We start from the raw sequence: 17,246 nt of genomic DNA, 5'->3' as shown, positions 1-17,246 counted from the left end.
ACCATTGCCAAACTTAAGTCCTTCAAGGAAACCACTGCAATAGAAATAGAATCCATCCTTAAGAAAATCAAGCTCTCAAAGCACCCTTCAGACATCATTCCCACAAAAACCCTCCTCACCATCCCTAATATCATATCTAAATCAATTTCCAATATTATCAACAGATCCATATCCCTTGGTACAGTCCCAATCCAACTCAAACAAGCCACCATAAAACCCATTCTAAAAAAACCCTCCCTTGACTCTGCTGATCCTGCCAATTATCGCCCCATCTCCAATCTCCCCTTCATATCCAAAATCCTTGAGAAAACAAACAAGCAACTCACAGAATACCTAGATGAAAACAACCTCCTCCTCCCCTCCCAATTTGGCTTCCGTAAACACCATAGCACTGAAACGCTCCTCATCTCCCTTTCAGACTACATGCTAAAAGCCCTTGACAAAGGCCAATCACATATCCTTGCCTTCCTGGATATATCTTCGGCATTCGACACAGTTAACCACAACATCTTATTAAAATTCCTCCAAGAAATCAGCATATCTGGCATTTCCCTCCGCTGGTTCCAATCATATCTCTGCAACAGACAATACAGAGTAAATATTGGAAACTGTGAATCTAAACCATTTAACCTGACGCAAGGCGTCCCCCAAGGCTCTTCACTTTCTTCCTCCCTGTTCAATATTTACCTACTCCCCCTTTGCCACCTCCTATCAGATCTTGGTCTTCCACACTTCGTATATGCAGATCCTCATACCTATTACTGACACGCTGTCCAATGCCCTGAAAACCTGGGAATCAGCCCTTGCTTCAATTAGCTCCCTGCTCTCTGATAACTACCTTGCACTCAACACCTCTAAAACTGAGCTCTTAGCCATCTCACCATGCAACATCCTCTCCAACCTCCCCTCACACAACACACCACCATCATATATCACCTTCGCCCCTCAGGTTAAAAGCCTCAGCATCACTCTAATCAACTTAACTTAAAAAAGTTCATCAATGCTACTCTTAAAGATGTTTTTTTCAAACTTCATACCCTAAAAAAACTTAAACCCCTTCTTCATTTCAACGACTTCTGCACTATTCTCCAAGCTACTATCCTGTTTAAACTTGACGATTGCAATGCCCTCCTCCTAGGCCTCCCTAAAAATGCTATCCAGCCCCTACAGATGCTCCAAAATGCTGCCACCCATATCCTTACTAATGCCCACTGAAATGACCATATTACCCCTGTTCTCAAACATCTGCACTGATTGGTCTGAGAATGCCGAGGCCCACGGCACTCGGCACCAGAGACAGCCATCTTGCCCAGAGAGAGAGAGAAAGGGGAGAAAAAGAGGTATGGCAGAGCAGTCACAGCCGTCTGCGACCGTCGGAAGCAACAGGTGGTTTCCAACTTCTTTACTGATAGTTGATTAGATGACTGAATGATATTTGTACTACAATGTGTTTCTTAAACTTGTGACTCCCTTCTTTACTGAGAAGCACTCTATTTACACTGAATTTCTTCTGTTCTCCAGTTCCTTCACTACTCTGATTCTTTAGAGTTAAATTATTTCAATCCATCTTCCATCCTGAATCACTGAATGCTAAACAAGGCATGAGCCTAATGGAGCTGTAAACCCAAGCCAGAAGAAACACTCCTACCAAGGAAGAAGAACTGAAGGACAGCAGCAAAACTGGAGGTGGAGTGTTCCTCCAGAAGGAAGGGGACCCCAACGGCAGATCAGGAGGTGACCCTGAGTCTCCCTTGAGTAAGAGGACCTCAGTGGTAGATCGAGCAGTTCCCCAGGAGGTAGTGGACCCCAGCAGCAGATTGAATGGTCCCCCAGGAATAAGGTGACCCCAGTAGCAGGTCCAGAGGCACAGTTGGGTTCCTCAGGAGAGTGTGGATCCCAGTGACAGACCAGGAGGTGGAGTCAGGTCCCCAAGAGAGAGTGGACCCCAGTTCTTGCATGGACCTTTCAGCAGAGCTAATTGGCACTGAGGAGATGGCAGCGGTTTAGATACAATGGACCCCCAGGCCAACATTGCCTACCAGCCCAGTTGCATCTTTTCATCTTGATGAGACTTGGGAAAAAAAGGGGGATGACAATAATAACACTTGATTAAGCAGGAACTCAAGAGGTCCCTTCCATTCTATATGGTGGTATACTGTGGGGACCAACAACCCCAAATTGCCAGCTATTAAATGTTCTTGCTACCTTGTAGAAATGTATATCATTGTGTGGCCTGAGACTACTAAACATGAGTAGACAAGTGTGCTGTTTGACATCCTATTAGCGATGTAGATAGTCATGTAGATATGTATATTCTTACAATCTATTAAACCTATATATATATTGGTACAAACTGCCAGCCTTGGTCACAGTCCCATTTGGTTTCCGGAGGTGAAGGGAAGGAAATCCACAGGTGGAGGCACCAGGCACTAATGATAGGAGGGCTGATGGAATCTGCCCTGCGGGGGCTCCCAATAGGTTGTTCCCAGACCCAGGAATGGCCCGTGAGATAAGCGGTCAAGGGGTGTGTTACACATGGATATCTACTGACGATGGGAGAAACAAGAGAAAAGGGCAATACCCTTGATACTACAAGAGGAGGTAGGAGATAAAAGACTAAATGCTTTAAAAGTACATACAATTGCGTTTAATATGTTTGATGTATTACTAATCCTTATTATGTACGCCTTGTTCTATGTATCCCATATGTTTGATGTAATTTCTAACATTAGTTCTCTGTAAACCGACGTGATATGTACTATTACATGAACATCGGTATATAAAAGCCTTCAAATAAATAAATAAATAAATAAATAAATGTACATTTTGATACTTCGTCTATATTGGGTGGGAAGTACCCTGCTTGCCTTGAATTCTAATAGTAGGGAAGAAATCAAGTAACTAAAAGAACTAATTAAATTGGCAAGAAATCTGACTTGGGAAAGGCTTTAAGAAGTCACAAATTCAAACATATTCTGTACCATCTTAAAAGTGAAGTATACTGCTGTTAAGACTTTGCATACATCATTGCACCTTACCGGTAAATGAAAAATGTTGGAAACCACCAAATAACTCATGTATATTATTGAATAGTGACTTTTGTATTCTCTACAGGGCTTAATTTGTGGGGGAACAGCCTGGAATGCAGGTTCCACCGCTTCTTTTCAAACTTGAGAGACAGAGTAACTGGGGTGTTCTGCTCCATTCCCTCTCCTCCAGGAACCCTGCAGTCAAGAAGGGGGAGAGCCTGGAATAGACAGCAGAGAGCAGCCAATGTGCCCCTTTTATGACCCCCCCCCCCCCCCCCCCCGTTTCCTGCAGAACAGTGTGATGCTGAAGCAGTCGCTGCAGCACGTAGAACAGACATAAAATCTGTGCACGTTTTACACTTGTGAGCAGGAATGATAATCATCAAGGCATCAATCCTGGATGCTATGCAACCACTCACCAGTTTCAAACTTTGCTAATTCAACCCCTTTTTGTGTCTGTTTCCCAGGATTTAATTTCTGGTGGAACCACCTAGAACAGTTTTCTGTCATGATTTTTTCCTGGGGTCTGAGGAAGTGGAGCATAGCCAGTGGTGTAAATCAGTTCTGTTGGGAGAAGGATGGCTGGAGGATGAACACTGCAGGGGCCTGGGGATGGAGGATCACTGAGGTAAGGAGGAGGAAGTGTTTGAGACAGAGTTCCTGGACCCTTGCAGAAGTCACACTTGGCCATGACCCTGCTCTTTACCCGCTCCCTCCCCGTTCCACTTCATTTTTGTATTGAAATTAAGCCCTGACTCTCTATACAGAGATTATCAGTGCTGTGTGCAAGAATCATAATGATGGAAAAAATAAAGAGCAATGTGAGGGCCTTGAAAGGAAACTTTTCCCCTGTGCAGGAAACCCTGGAAAATAATTTTAATGGAAAAGCTACAATGTCAAACTAAATAGAAGTGTGAGATTTTGCTTCTTGAACTGTAATCTGGGTTCTAGCATCACATGGGTTACATAAAGTAAATATTGTATTTTTTTTACTTAAATAAGAACAATAATTTGCCATCCCATCCTGCAATTTGTGAATCAGTTCGGGAAAAGTTAAAAGACTATTTGTTACAGCATTTAGAAGGTAAATGCTACTATCCAAGAAGCAAAGACTACTAAACAGAATCTCTTTAACTTAGTAAATTAAATGCATGGAGGAAATGGATGATAATAATATGGGACCCAGGACCGCTCTTCACAGAAACCAGATTCAGGATTAAAGGATTTGAGAAGGCCAACCAGTAACTGTGTGTTATAAAAGGTGAAAAAGATTAACAGTAATGCTAAGTAAACAAAGCTGTCAGAATGTTGGGGGAACTTGAATACTTTAGCACTGGCTGAATTAGGCTGCATTGAATCCTAGGCTACAGCATGGGAATAATGACAGGTTTGACAAGAAGCAAGATAACTGGATGAGATTTAGCCTGAAAGGACACTGCTGATAAACTGAACAAAATGACCTCTGAATAAATACTGATAGCTGCATGACCATTGTCTGAACATCCATTCTGCTAGATCCCCTGCGTTTCCTGCCAGAGAGACTTGGCTATGTGAGCATCTGTAGTGATTGGATGCTCACATAGCATCAGAACATAAATGCTCACATAGCAGCAGAACATAAATCTTTGATTTCATCCTCTGTGCGTTCCTTTCTACGTGAACAATCCCCCTCCTACAACGACTGCCCTGACTCACAGAAACCTTTTTCGCTTTTGTTACGGTATCAACCGTCCCCCTACAAGATTTTTTATACAGTCATATTTCTAATATTTAATGTATTTACTGACCACTACTAAGTTATTGTTCTGATTCAATTTTTTACTGTTATACTGTTATGGATTTAAATGTAACTGGTTTGTTATAATGTAAACCGGAGTGAAGGCAATGTCTGCTATACCTCGGTATATAAACGAATGCTAAATAAATACATAAATAAATAAATTACTGTACTTTCAACCTGCTGAACACAGCTTGCTGCCAGTTAATTCTTCCATTGCAGCCTGTCAGACCGAAACATCGGCATTCTTACCTGTGTTTCAGTTAGAACTTCCAACTTAGGTGACCATCCATCAATCATTATTTAATTTGTCTGATCATATGATGTCACGTTTAAATAAAGGGTTGTCATTTATACCAACAGAGAAGTATGACACATTTACGAAGCAGTAGAACGTAAAAGATTTTTCAGACTTGTAAAACCTATTGATTTCTTTGGACCTAGGTCCCAAGAAGTTGAGAAATCTATGAAATCATATAGACCTTCATCGTGGATGTCTCCAGAAACCCCCCCCCCCCCCCATCCACTCTTCGTTGCAGGATTTACAAACATTGGAAGCAAGAGATGAAAGTGTTACATTTAATTTGACCAGAGATGATTTTCGAGCTAATAAACAGTTGAACGATGATGATACCTTATTTATTTATTTATTTATTTATTTAAAGGTTTTTATATACCGATAACCGTTTGCACATCGTATCGGTTTACATTGAACATATAATAATGATAGAGAAATTACATGGAACGATTAGATTGCATGGCATGGTAAGAGAAAGTACATAACATTAAGAAGAGAGTACATAACTGATGAAATAAATATATATATTAGTAACTATATACAAGTTGTCAATTTAAAGTAAGGGGATAACTTTGTACAAGGTGAAGAATAGGCGTGAAGGGGATTGTGTCATCTTGAGCAGATGCTAGCAGATGTTTTGGGGGCAGCGGGGGTGGTAAATTAATGAAAATGGGGATGAGGGGCGGGGCGGACAGTGAAAGGCGACAAGGGGTGAAGGTGGGGATTAGGGGTAGGCTAGCTTGAAGAGCCACGTTTTTAATTTTTTTTTTTAATTTCTGTGTGCAGGGTTCAATGCGTAGGTCAGGCGGCATTGAGTTCCAGTTGATGGGTCCTGCTATTGAAAGTGCTCTGTGCCTAGTGGAGGATCGTTGTGTAGTTTTAGGAGAGGGAATGTGAAGGGTTCCTTTATAGGCAGATCTGGTTGGTCTGTTGGAGGTGTTGAAGTGGATTGAGTCATTTAGCCAGGTGATGTTCTGGTTGTGTAAAGTCTTGTGTATAAGGGAAAGGGTTTTGTAGAGAATTCTAGAGGAGATCGGGAGCCAGTGGCGTGATGTGATCTTTTCTACGGGTGTTGGTTAGTATTCTGGCAGTAATATCTTAGTAATAAGGCCCACCTATGAAGGCAGAGCCATTTTGGTATTGGAGAGAGTTCATATATGAAGTAGGCCATGTCACAGTTGAGTGATTCAAACACATATGTGGTATTAGAGCATGATCCTACTTTACATATTCAGTAACATTTTAAGGAGATATTAGACCAAATTTTGGCATCCCATATCATTACCATTAAGGAATACTGGTTCCTTTATCGGGTACATCCCGCTGCACCATACCTTTATACAGTACCTAAGATCCACAAATCTATGATTGTGCCACCTGTGAGACCTATAGTTTCGGGTATAGGTTCGGTTTTTGAGCCTATTGCCAAATTTATGGATTTTTTGTTGCAGCCTTTGGTAGTTAAGTCCTTATCTTATATTAGGGATTCGACAAACTTTATTGTGGCTTTAGATTCTCTTGATGACATTCAACCTCAGGGGTGGTTAGTTACCACAGATATTTCATCTTTATACACAAGTATTCCACAGGATGAAGCCATCGAAATAGTATGAGTCACTATTGGAATTGGACATAACCACTAGTCGTCATGAGGTTATCATGCAGCTTGTTAGTATTGTCATTAGGCATAGTTGTTTCACATTTAAGTCCATTTTTTACCATCAAGTTAGAGGTATCCCCATGGGGGTCACCATTGGCCCCATCTGTGGCAGGATTATGTTACACATTTTGAAATGAAATGTATTTATTCATCCCATTTTTTTCATTTCATTACATTTTGGTGGTGTTATATAGATGATCTATTTTTTCTTTGGATTGATGATGTAGACACTTTGTCTGATTTAATGATGTGGATGAACCAATTGGATGTTAATTTTCATTTTCATTTCAGTATCATGAGTCCCAAATAGTTTTTTTGGACATGGTGGTCCATCAAGAAGATCAGTTATTAAGCATATCTGCACATAGAAAACCAACAGATAAGAATACCTTACTACATTTCCAAAGTTTTCACCCACGCCATATTAAGGAGAACATCCCATATAGCCAGTTTCTGAGATACGGACATCTGTGTTCTTCAGTCTCGATTTATAAACATTGCTCTCAGGAATTAATGGAGAGATTTGTTTCCCGAGGTTATTCATACAATAATGTCAAGAAGGCATTTAAGCAAAGGTTATACGAGAATTGGGATAATCTTTTGATAAAGAATCTGAAAGAAGCTATTTCTAGGGTAGTTTGTACTTTGCCTTATTTGACTAGAATGAGTGAGATCAAACATATAGTACTCAAATATTGGCCCATTTTGAGATCTTTGCCAGGGTTGGAAGAAAAACCTATTTTCACAGTCAAAAAATGACAGAATTTGAGGAATAAGTTAGTTAAGAGTCATTTTTTTAGCATGCGGGACATAGAACAACATGGACAGGATTGTTGTGGAGAGTGTTCAGTTTGCCACAATGTGTTAAGGATACAACAGTTTATTCACAAGAAGTTGCAGTATCCATATGTCCTACCTGGATATTTTTCTTGCTTTTCTCAGTGTGTTGTATATACTATCATGTATCCTTGCTCTTTATTGTATATAGGACAGACAAAAAGACAAATAAGACAGAGCATTATAGAATATTAAAAGTAGTGTTCGAACTGCCAAAGAAAATGCACCCTTGGTATCGCATTGGAAAACAGAGAAACATACTGTGGAGGATATTACATTTTTTGTAATAAAACAATTGTACGATTCCCGGGGGGGGGGGGGGGGGGGGTGAAGTGAAATGGGCAGCATTTATGTGAAAAGTGAGAAGTATGGATCAGGAGATTTTTGGGATATATTGTATAGAAGTAGAGATTGTTAAAAGATTTTACCCAATGATAGGTTTGAATATTTCAAGCTTCTTTGAGATGCCTATAATTTGATTTAAGGGATTGATTGGTAGGTATTTACTGTTTCTTTGTTTGAATGTGTGGTTGTTTTTGTTTCTTTGTGAGTCTGGGGGTGTGTGTGTGCTTTTAGTAGGATTGGTATCCATTAGAGAGAGATATATGCCTCGTGTGGCAGTTCCTCTTTTTTTTTTTATGGGCGGTGCTGATGTGGGTTTAAAGAAGACTCGCTTTTGGACAATTTCGGGTTAGAGTTGTACATAATTGTTATGCTGGGTGAGTGGAACCAATGTCGATGACCGCTTACCTTGAGTAGATGAGACACCAAAAGGACTGGAAACTTGCAACGGAATGCTAGGTAGGATGTCCAAGTTATGCAGAGAACCAGTAGCAGCGGCAGGCGACAGACAGAGTATCCAGAGACAGTCTAGGTCAGGGCAGGCAGCAGACAACAGGAACCAAAGCGACAATCCAAAGGCAGGCGGCAGGCAGGGTAATCCAGAGACAGCCCAGGTCAGGGCAGGCAGCAGACAACAGGAACCCAAGCGATAATCCAAAGGCAGGCGGCAGGCAGGGTAATCCAGGGGCGGTCCAGGTCAAGCAGGCAGCAAGCGGCAGAGAAAAACACCAGCAGAAAGACTCCCAATGCACTTGTGGCCGAAGCAGGAAACAAGCAAAAAGGCTCTCCATAAAAAGGCAAATCTCCTGCGCAAACCTGAATCCCGTCGGTGTCTGATGTCACAGGGGGCGTGGCCAACCCCGATTCGCGCGGGACCGCGCTGCCAGCATCAGGAAGAGACGCCAACGCCAGCGGAGGAGGTAACAGTACCCCCCCTGCAAGCCCCTCCTCTCCTCTCTTTAGGCCTGGGCTTGTGAGGGAAGTGGTGATGAAACTTCTTAAGTAAACAAGGTGCCTGTATATTATGAGCGGGTTCCCAGGTATTCTCTTCTGGCCCAAAGTTTTTCCAGGAGATCAAATATTGCAGTTGTCCCCTGACCCTTCTGGAATCCAAGATCTCCTTCACTTCAAATTGGTTATTTTGTTTTATGCGTGTAATGGGCCTCCTCCTTCTGGATGGCCAAGACATAATGGCAGGTTTGAGTAAAGATACATGGAAGGCGTTGTGAATCCGCAAGGAGGATGGTAAACACAGTCTATAAGTGACAGCATTAATCTGTTTCTCGATATGGAAGGGTCCAATGAAGCGAGGAGCAAATTTTAATGAGGGCATGCGCAATCGAAGATTGCGCGTGCTCAACCATACGAGATCCCCAGCTTGGAGTTGAGGAGCAGGACATCTTCTCTTATCTGCTTGAGCTTTCATTCTGGAAGCATTCTTTAACAGTAAAGCCCATGTCTCAGCCCACAACCTGGTCATAGAAGCAACGGTTGTGTTGACAGCGGGATAATTTGAAGAGGCGTTAATAGGCAAAGGGAGATGTGGGTGTCTTCCGAATACTACAAAAAATGGAGACTTCCCCGTAGCTTGAGTCAAATGATTATTATGACAAATCTCTGCCCAGACCAACAGGGAAGCCCAGTTATCTTGTCGTTGATTGACGTATGATCGAAGAAAGGCTTTTAGGGATTGATTCATTCATTCCGTGAGTCCATTGGACTGGGGATGATAGGCTGAGGAAAATTCAAGTTTAATTCGTAGAAGTTTGCAGAGCTCCGTCCAGAATTGAGCTGTAAATTGCACCCCTCTATCTGAAACAATGCTGAGCGGTAGTCCGTGAAGACGAAAAATATGAAGAAAGAGGTGGGCTAATTCTGATGCAGAGGGTAATCCCGGCAGAGGAACAAAATGAGCCATTCTGGAGAAATGGTCCACTACCACCCAGATGACAATATTATTGTCCGAAGTCGGGAGGTCCGTGATGAAGTCGGTGGCAATATGATTCCACGGTGAAGTGGGAATAGGTAGTAGTTGTAATAACCCAAAGGGTTTCCGTTGGGGAGTCTTCTGAGCTGCACAGACTGAACAGGAGTCCACATAATCCTTAACGTCTTTTTCTCACCGGGGCCACCAATAATGTCTGGAAACTATCTCCTTGGTACAAGAAATTCCGGCGTGTCCCGCTAATTGCGCGTCATGTGCCCAGCGAAGAACTTTTAGCCTTAATCGTTTGGGAACCACCATTTTCCCAATAGGAACCGTGAAGGTGGCAGCCAGCTGTATTTGAGCCGGATCTATTATATATCGTGGAAGGTCCGGTATGTCGTCAAGGTCAAAACTTCTCGAGAGAGCATCCGCCCGAACGTTCTTCTGAGCAGGCCGGAAATGTAGAACAAAATTGAACCTGCTAAAAAAGAGTGCCCTGAATAGGTTGGACCTCTTCTACCCCCTGGGAACCATTGGAAAGTACTTCCATATTCCAAGATGGAGTACTGGTCACTTGTTGTAATTCCTGACAGGGTGGAGGTGGAGGTGGAGGTGGAGGTGGAGGTGGAGTTATCGGGGCTCCCGGGCTTAATGATATTGGTGAAGCAAGCATGTCATTTCCAGGCTCCTCTGGTTGACTTGCAGCGCTTCCCTCAGGAGCTGTTCCAGGAGCAATTTTGAAAAAGCTCTCTATTTTTTCTTGAGTTAAGGATATCGAGGGAGTTGGTGTTGCCATCTCCCTCAATCTTCCTTTCCTCTTGGTATGAGGCATTAATTATATCAAATAATAAGTTAAGTTGAGAGACCATTCAATTCCTTCAAAAAATTCCAGTTGGATACTGTCCCCAGGTGAAGGAGAAGGAGAGCTCGAATTTAAATTAATACATATATAAGCTGAATAATTCAAAGGAACAGAAGACTTATTTTACTTACATAAAGATCCAAAAGTCCAGCTTACTGAGACAAAGCCGCGCGCCCCTTAGGCGCGCGCGGCTTGGGCGACGCGCGCCTCGTTGACTGCGCGCCGTAGGTGGGGCGATCTTATAGTCCCCGACTGATGACGTCAGACCAAGAAAATTAATTCGGTAGGGCTCCGAATCTCCTACCCTCACCGAAGACAAAGATTCCAGGTGAATTCAGGTAATGCTGGCGTCTCTCTAGTCCCCAAACAAGCTGTTTCGCTCTCCTTCTCCTCGAACACAGCTGTGGGTGGGGCGATCTTATAGTCCCCGACTGATGACGTCAGACCAAGAAAATTAATTCGGTAGGGCTCCGACTCCAACCTATTCAGGGGAGTTCGGATGGACAGCCCAGCTTACACTTGGGTGTATTGGAAGCTGGGTTGAAAGACTCTACTACATTTTCCCCTATAAAGAAGATTGAGAAACCTACTGTTATAACCCTGGATTCAGTTTGGACGGCAATTGTGACTCTTGAAAGTGCTATTTCGAAATTAACAAACATTACTTTGCAGATGAACAATCGAATATTAGTTAATGAGGAAGTTGCAAAGAAGCATGATGAGAAATTGTTAGAGATGGAACAGAAAGTAACTCAGATGCAAAAAATTCAAACAAATTTGATTCAGGGGGATAAGGTACAAAACAGGAATTTAGAGAAGTTGGAGAATGAGGCGAGGTATTTAAATTTAAGGGTGATTAATTTCCCCTTGAATAGATTTACCACTCTTCATGATCAGTTTAAAAAATATATGATGGATATTTTAAAAATACCTAAAGAGGCCTCTCCCCCTATTTCAAAGATTTATTTTACAAAGTCCACCAATTTATTGGAGGGACAAGCATCTTTGATAGATGTATCTCAGTTATTAGAGACCTCAAGTGATGATGTTATAGAAAAAAAAGGAACTGTTCTCGTCAAATTTGTTTTCCCCTCAGACAGGGATACAGTTTTGAGACTGTTTCTCAGAAATAGAATGAAAAAATTTCTTGAATATCAAATCTGGATTTTTCCAGATGTCACTAGGGTAACTCAGGTTAGACGGAAGCAGTTCCTTGAAATGAAAGCTCAGGCCGATCAATTGGGTGTCCAAATGCTGATAAAGTACCCATGTAAATGTTTAATTCGTTATGAAAATAATACCTATATATATTTTGAACCAGAAGATTTGAAAACTTTTTTGGAAGCGAAAAAAATGTTGGGGAATAAGTAGAGAGTTTTGGTTATCGATTTAGAAAGTAAGGAAGCAAACCTTCAGTTATTTGAAAATTTTCTTTGATTGCTCCTTTTCAAGATTGGTTGGATATCTGTTAGATTTCTTTGTATTTAGGATACCTACTATAGTAAAAGTAAATTTATAGTGTAAACAATTAGTGATTGTAAAATGTATGATTACTATGATTGTAGATATCCGATTTGTTAATGACAGTGCTTGTCATAATATTCTATAAATCAATAAAAAATAAAAAAAAAAAAAAAAAAAAGAGTGCCCATCTTGCTTGCCGAGGATTTAATCGCTGAGCTTTCGCCAGATATTCCAGATTTTTATGATCCATGTAAACTGTAACCGTATGTCAGGCACCTTCTAAGAGATGACACCACTCCTCAAAGGCCAATTTTATGGCCAACAGTTCCCGATCTCCAATGGTGTAATTTTTCTCCGCAGAAGAAAATTTCCTCAAAAAGAAGGCGCATGCCACTAAATTGTTCTCATCTGCCATTTGTAGGAGAACTGCACCCACACCTACAGCAGAGACGTCCACCTCAAGAATGAAAGGTTTAGTAGGGTCGGGGCGTCTAAGACATAAGTCCTTGGTGTATTCCTCTTTTAATCGCCGAAAAGCCTCAACGGCCTCCACCAGCCACTTCTGTATAGAGGCTCCTTTTTTTGTGAGAACAGTAAGGGGAGCCACTAATGAGGAGAAGTTCGGAATGAATTGTCTATAATAACTGGAGAACCCCAGGAATCTTTGTAAGGCTTTCAACCCTACGGGTTGGCACCAGTTCAGAATGGCTTTGAGTTTGTTCGGATCCATGAATAATCCTCTGTTGGAAATGATATAACCAAGGAATGATAACTTGTCCTTGTGAAATACACATTTTTCTAATTTGGCGAACAGTCTGTTCTCTCTGAGATGCTGTAGGACTTGTCGTACATGAGCCTGGTGCTGTTGCAGATTATTGGAAAAAATTAATATGTCATCCAAATATACAATGACATGAGAGTAGAGGATATCGTGGAAAATGTTACTGATCATATTTTGAAACACCGTAGGGGCATTACAAAGACCAAACGGCATTACCCTGTATTCATAATGTCCATCATGTGTGTTGAACGCCGTTTTCCATTCATCTCCCTCTCGGATTCTTATCAAGTTGTAGGCCTCTCTTAAATCTAATTTAGTGAAGATTTGAGCTCCTTTAATCCGATCAAACAATTCTGAGATGAAGGGAATCGGATACCTGTATTTTCTGGTGACGCTGTTAAGCCCTCGGTAGTCGATACAGGGTCTTAAGGACCCATCTTTTTTTTTAACAAAAAAAAAACCAGCCCCTGCTGGAGACGTGGAGGGTCTGATAAAACCCCGAGCTAGGTTCTCCTCGATGTATTGTTTCAAGGCTGCCGATTCTGGCTCCGATAGCGTGTAAATCCTACCTCTGGGCGGAATTTTCCCTGGGAGGAATTCAGTGGCATAGTCGTACTGTCGGTGGGGTGGTAAAGATTCTGCTTGTTGTTTGCTGAAGACATCCTCAAAGTCTTGATAAGGAGCAGGAATGCCAGTGGAGAGTTGTGTAGTCTGGATTAAGCATCTCCGAACAGTTCTTAGGCAATTTTGAAAACAGTATGGGCTCCAAGTGGTAAGTTGTAAAGAGAGCCAATCTAAACGAGGTTGATGTATCCTTAACCAGGGTAATCCCAGAATTATTTGGTTGACTGAGGATGGAAGAACGTATAACTGAATGCTTTCTTGGTGAAGAATTCCAGTGTTTAGAAGAATGGGTTTGGTAATGTATGATATTCGCATTCCCACAGATTGTCCAGATACCGAGGTAACTGAAAGAGAAATAGGTAACAGTTCCACAGGAATGTGATAACTCTTCACTAGACTTTCCTGAATGAAATTGCCAGCCGCCCCTGAATCTATGAAGGCTTGAAGTTGAACTGAATCATCCTTAAGCATAATGGTTACTGGAATCAATAGTTGAGGAGAGGGAATGGTGGGACCCAGGGAGGCCTCTCCTACCCGTCCTAGGTCCAGGAATTTCCCAACTTGTTGGGACATTTGTTAATAAAATGACCTGCCCCAGCACAATACAAGCAGAGATTTCTTAGTCTTCTCCGTTGTGTTGAGTATTATTTACAGTTGCCGTTCCTCAGGAGTCAATCAAAATCTGTCAATTTGCATAGGTTCCTCGGCATTTGCAGATGCCTCAGCTAGTCGCGGAGTGGAAATGGGTTGCTGAAAGGTAGGAGCCAGACGAAAAGTTCTTCGAGTGGTGGTTCGCTCCCGAGCCCTTTCCTGGAAACGTAAGTCCAGTCGAATGGCTAAGCGGATTAGTTCCTCTAAGGATTCTGGAGGATCTCTGCCAGCCAGTTCATCCTTAATGTTTTCGGCTAAGCCTTGTTGAAAGATGGCAAGGAGACTCTCCTCACCCCAGGCGAGCTCTGCGGCCAAGGTTCGGAATTGGATGGCGTACTCTCCCACTGAGCGTGAACCTTGCTTAATTTGTAGCAAATCATTCACTGCTGAAGTAGAATGCCCTGGTTCATCAAAGATGAGATGAAATTCCTTTAGAAACTGGTCCAAATTAGTCAGAATAGGGTCATCTCTCTCCCACAAAGGAGAGGCCCAAGCCAGAGCAGGACCTTCTAGTAAAGACAAAATAAAGGTAATCTTAGTTTTATCCGATGGGAAGGAAGCAGGTTGCAAGGAGAAATGCATTCGGCATTGGTTAATAAAACCTCGGCATAGGGTAGCAGTTCCATTAAATCGAGGTGGAGGAGGTTCCCGGATAGGGTTGGGAGGAGCAGCGGTATTAGCTACTGGTACTGCGGGAGCATGAGCTAGCGCATCCATACGGGCAACTAAACGATCAAGGACCCCTGTCACCTGATCAAGAATCCCTTGTTGTTGTTGAAGCCGGGAGGCCAAACCGGGAATGGCCTGCAGAGCGGTCAGATCGACTGGTTCCATGGCTTCGGCCAACTGTTATGCTGGGTGAGTGGAACCAATGTCAGTGACCGCTTACCTTGAGTAGATGAGACACCAAAAGGACTGTACACTTGCAGCGAAACGCTAGGTAGGATGTCCAAGTTACGCAGAGAACCAGTAGCAGAGGCAGGCGACAGACAGGGTATCCAGAGACAGTCCAGGTCAGGGTAGGCAGCAGACAACAGGAACCAAAGCGACAATCCAAAGGCAGGCGGCAGGCAGGTTAATCCAGAGACAGTCCAGGTCAGGGCAGGCAGCAGACAACAGGAACCAAAGCGATAATCCAAGGCAGGCAGCAGGCAGGGTAATCCAGAGACAGTCCAGGTCAGGACAGGCAGCAGACAACAGGAACCAAAGCGATAATCCAAAGGCAGGCAGCAGGCAGGGTAATCCAGAGACAGTCCAGGTCAGGGCAGGCAGCAGACAACAGGAACTCAAGTGATAATCCAAAGGCAGGCGGCAGGCAGGGTAATCCAGGGGCGGTCCAGGTCAAGCAGGCAGCAAGCGGCAGAGAAAAACACCAGCAGAAAGACTCCCAACGCACTTGTGGCCGAAGCAGGAAACAAGCGAAAAGGCTCTCCATAAAAAAGCGAATCTCCCGCGCAAACCCGAATCCCGTCGGCGTCTGACATCACAGGGGGCGTGGCCAATCCCGATTCACGCGGGACCACGCTGCCAGCATCAGGAAGAGACGCCAACGCCAGCGGAGGAGGTAATGATGTTACACTTTGTACGTGACAGCGTTGCTGCAAACATCACATGTAGTGAAGGCTTGAATTTCATTGGAGGGGTCCAGTATAATTAGGCATGGTGTTTTGGGGCATTTCCTGTAGCGCTGGAGAGTTTGGATGGCATCATTTGTTTTGGAATGCTGAAAGCGAACAACTTCCATGTGAAGGGTAAACGCAATTCCGGTTGACTGAGTTTTTGGTGTCTGGGGTTTTATTTATTTTTGACACATTATAAAGAAAGTGGTTAAGCTAATGCTTTTTTTTTTTTTTTTTTTTTTTTGCATTATTGTATTTTTGCATTCATGAACTTTTGCACTGTTATGTGGAAATTCTTGATATGGATGTCTATCTCTCTTGATGCCAGTTCTTGATATGGACGTCTATCTCTCTTGAGGCCAATTGCGAGAACATAACCTCATATTTGGATTGATTCACTATAAGGTAATTATATTAATAAAATTGAGTCTATGGTATATGGTGGTTAATGATTTATAGCATATCGAATTTGGATATATATGATACAGAAGTAATTAGAATATGATAACGACTATTATTATACTTGTTTTAATTTCTTAGAGATTCATGTTTCCCCTGATGAAGCCCGAGCAGGCGAAACAAGGGTCCTTTGTAGGGTAATTGGGAATGTGAACAACATTGGTAAAGGCGAATGTCATCGTGAGTGTGAACATCAGAGTACATGGGAATGTGAACAGTACTGAGAACATGAATATCATTGTGAATGTGAACAATGCTTTAACTATGAAATCCTTAGTAAGAACAGATGATTTACTTGAATGGGAATTGACAGTGCCTAAAGGGCGAAAAAAGAAAATAAAACTTTACTTTCAATTTTATTTTTCCAGCAATAGCCCAGAGCAATCATAATGTATACAGAAGCCATGTCTAACTCACATATTCAGATGCACAGAAATAATCATATAGCATAAGAACATAAGAAAATGCCATACTGGGTCAGACCAAGGGTCCATCAAGCCCAGCATCCTGTTTCCAACAGTGGCCAATCCAGGCCATAAGAACCGGGCAAGTACCCAAAAACTAAATCTATTCCATGTTACCATTGCTAATGTCAGTGGCCATTCTCTAAGTGAACTTAATAGCAGGTAATGGACTTCTCCTCCAAGAACTTATCCAATCCTTTTTTAAACACAGCTATACTAACTAACTAGCGAGTGGAGTATCACTCTTTAGCGTAACAATGCACATGTAATATTGAATATTGAATATTGAAACCATTATCAGTGTCCAAAATGTGATGTATGCGCAATCTCTGAGACAGTGTATCTCACTGCCCCAGATAGCCCTTTCACTTCCCTTCCCATCTCATCCCTCGCCACAGGCTGCAGCCTGCCTTGAGTCGCCCCTGGCTGTAAGAGGTAGGGACTGTCCAATT

General features: G+C 42.5%; 1 protein-coding gene across 1 annotated transcript in view; it reads right to left on the bottom strand.

Annotated features, from left to right (window-relative positions):
* Positions 1 to 17,246, bottom strand: part of LOC115090396 (inter-alpha-trypsin inhibitor heavy chain H4-like) — a 236,158-nt gene that overhangs the window by 129,707 nt on the left and 89,205 nt on the right. The gene's annotated exons all lie outside the window — the stretch shown is intronic.

This window comes from Rhinatrema bivittatum, chromosome 4, assembly GCF_901001135.1.
Source record: "Rhinatrema bivittatum chromosome 4, aRhiBiv1.1, whole genome shotgun sequence".
NCBI lineage: Eukaryota > Metazoa > Chordata > Amphibia > Gymnophiona > Rhinatrematidae > Rhinatrema > Rhinatrema bivittatum.
Note: the sequence above shows the minus strand (reverse complement) of the source record. Positions and strands in the feature narration are given on the sequence as shown.